The sequence below is a fragment of the Anas acuta genome, chromosome 2 (assembly GCF_963932015.1).
Source record: "Anas acuta chromosome 2, bAnaAcu1.1, whole genome shotgun sequence".
Lineage (NCBI taxonomy): Eukaryota > Metazoa > Chordata > Aves > Anseriformes > Anatidae > Anas > Anas acuta.
The window spans coordinates 33206759-33209529 of record NC_088980.1 but is presented as its reverse complement, the minus strand read 5'-3'; positions in this window follow the sequence as shown (position 1 = coordinate 33209529).

Sequence of the window (2771 nt, the reverse complement as noted above, 5' to 3'; positions counted from 1 at the left end):
CGGCCTGGGTTGTTAATAGGTGTTGTATGTGCCCTAAGCGTGCAGGTCGCATGGTGATGCATCGGGAAATGGCCTTATAAATGCCAGCTTATCTGTGTTCAGATGAGCAAGTGGCATTATCTCACAGCCAACAGCTCAGCCCAAGCTCGGTGCCTTCTCCTAGACGGTGTCAGGGAGCAGGAGGAGTGGGGCTGCCCCGGGAGGGAGCTGAGGGCCAAGGTGATGACCCCAATTCTTGTGGGGTGGTGACCCCATTTGGGTGCAGTCCCCCATGTCTGAGCAGAGCCAGGGTGGTGACAGGATCTGGTGATGGTCCAGTGGTCATCACACAGCTGGCAGAATCAGGTAGCAACCAGAGAGATGAAGCAGGGCCTTCTGTGCCATAGACGTGGGGCTGAGGTCACTGGCAGTGTGCATCTGGCTCCTCTGGGCTCCTCAAGCTGGTGAGGGGGACAGCAGGGACAGGGCTGGGCACAGCAGTGTAGTTCCAGCAGGCTCAGGGTCATAGGGCTATAGGGCTGAGCTCCTGGCCCATCCCATGGAAGATGGTCATGGCATCACAGCCTGGCCACACACGCAGGACCCTGAGGACCCCAAATCCCAAGCACCTCATGAAACATGAGAAGCTGCACAAAGATTGGACAAATATATTAGCAAGGCTAATTTTTTTAATAGAGACTGGTGTCTTAAGTCCTACTGAAGCTTTTAAACTTTCACTGGATTCCTGTTTTCATGCGTAGGTACAGTCCTTTTGAAAATCTGGCCCTAAGGTGCAAAGAGTGCAAGCTGTCTCAACTATGTGTGATAGAAATAACAGATAAAAGATATTGGTGGTGTAGGTGGTTTCAGTAGGGGCATCGTGGTTTTTATATATCTTTGCCATCTACAGTTCCACTACTCTTCCTATACCACCTACTCTTTCCCAAATATCAAATGTCACTCCTGTTGAAATTCTTTCTGCCAACTTAAGTGTTCTGAGCATGCCACTTTCAGCATTGTTCCCGCATGAACCACTGCTTACCCTGCGCACCTTCATACTGGTTAGTCTCTGCAGGCTCTAAAAGAAGTCAGCAGAAGTCATCTGTTGGTTTTAACATGAGAAGATTAGATCCAATGATGTACATGTACATCCATTGCCACTGGCATCCCATATGCTGTTGGGTGAAATAAACAGGTGAAATAAAACTATCAGAAATAGGGGAAAATTATTTGAAAAGTGTTCATCACAACCTTCTTTAAGGGTTAAAACTTTAAAAGTATGACGATACCCAGAAACAGAGCACAGCTTGGAAACACGTGGATCAGCAGAGACCCACCGAAGGGTGAGGTTTCTGGCAAGACTTAGCACAGACATAATATCAGATGAGGGTGGTAGTTTGCATTAGAGCCCAAACTAATAAAATTCATTTAATGCTTGGCATCTTTTAGTGTTTTGTTTAATCTGTAAAGGTTTATTTAACTCATTGCTTTTAATATTTTTAATTATGCATTATCTGTGATCATATGTGCTGCTTTCTGTCTCTTCTATTTATCAATTTTCAATTTTGTTTCAGTTTTTCTAATCTTTTGATGACTTAGTACCCTGATTCAATTTTCTTCACTTTCTCCAACTTTTTCCTCTGTATATTTACTTCCCTGAATCTTGCTTTTCCCATTTTCTTCTCCTTCCTTTCCTTTTACATTTCTTTTTATTTTTCCTTTTGCATTTTTTTTAAATCCCAAATTAGATCTTCTTTTATGTCACTTTTGGCTTGCTCTCTCAGCTATACCTTAGTGTCCATTGATTTTTTACCTAGCACCCTGACTTAGATTTTTAAATGTATTTAGGCATTTCTGTACTGAGCACAGCAAGGCTTGTAATGCTGAGCAGAGTAACACCTAAATATCTTTACAAAGAAAAAAAAAAAAGAGGGGGGCGTGAAGGGGGAGGGAGAGACAGCTGGCTGCATGCTCCAGTTTCATTGGTTAACCTCTCTACTATCTGCCAGCACTTACATAGGTTGCGTTTGGACGGACAGTGGCTGTAAACAGTGGAGAGAGTAATGAGACGATGGCTTCACAAAACTGTAAATCAGGTGGTAGTGCAGCTGGTGTTAGATTAATAATGCTGTATCCCTTAGACATAAGATGCTGGACTAGTATAAAACTACTCTATTTGATTTAAGGTGGGTGTTGGTGGTGAGAAGAGGGAATAATTTTAATCTGGCAGGATTGTGCAAGATCAGGTGTCAGATATCTGCATTTCTAATGACCCTTCTTCGGAAAGCCCAAAGGCTCTTTTGCCAGTTCCTTCTTGCTCCCTTTCTCCTCTTGATACTGTTTTGTTATAGAAGCCGAATATTTCCAGGAAATTACTTTTGTTGTGTATATGCAGGTTCGGGTGCGTATTTTTTCTCTTTTATTTAGGCCTTTCCTGGAATCCAGTGTTTTGTTGTAAGCTGTCTTGGCTCCAACAACAGCAGCTTCGAAGAATTCAGTGACGACATAGTGTTACTGATCAGACAGATCCTGGACCAGAGCCACAGTGGAAATCATGTGCTTGGCAAGCATACTCCCTAGGCTTTGCTCCACGTGATCCCAAGTGGACCAACTCAGAGGTATTTGACCTGCTTGGAGTCTGTGGAAAACTTCTATCAAAAACACCGTGGGAAGTCAAGGAATGAATTCTTCTGTTGTGTCACGTCTTTGCAAATGGATCTCAAGCAGCACAGCATTGGGTTAAGAATCCTACCTCCATGAAACCCAATGGTAAAAATGAATGTTCCAGTTCT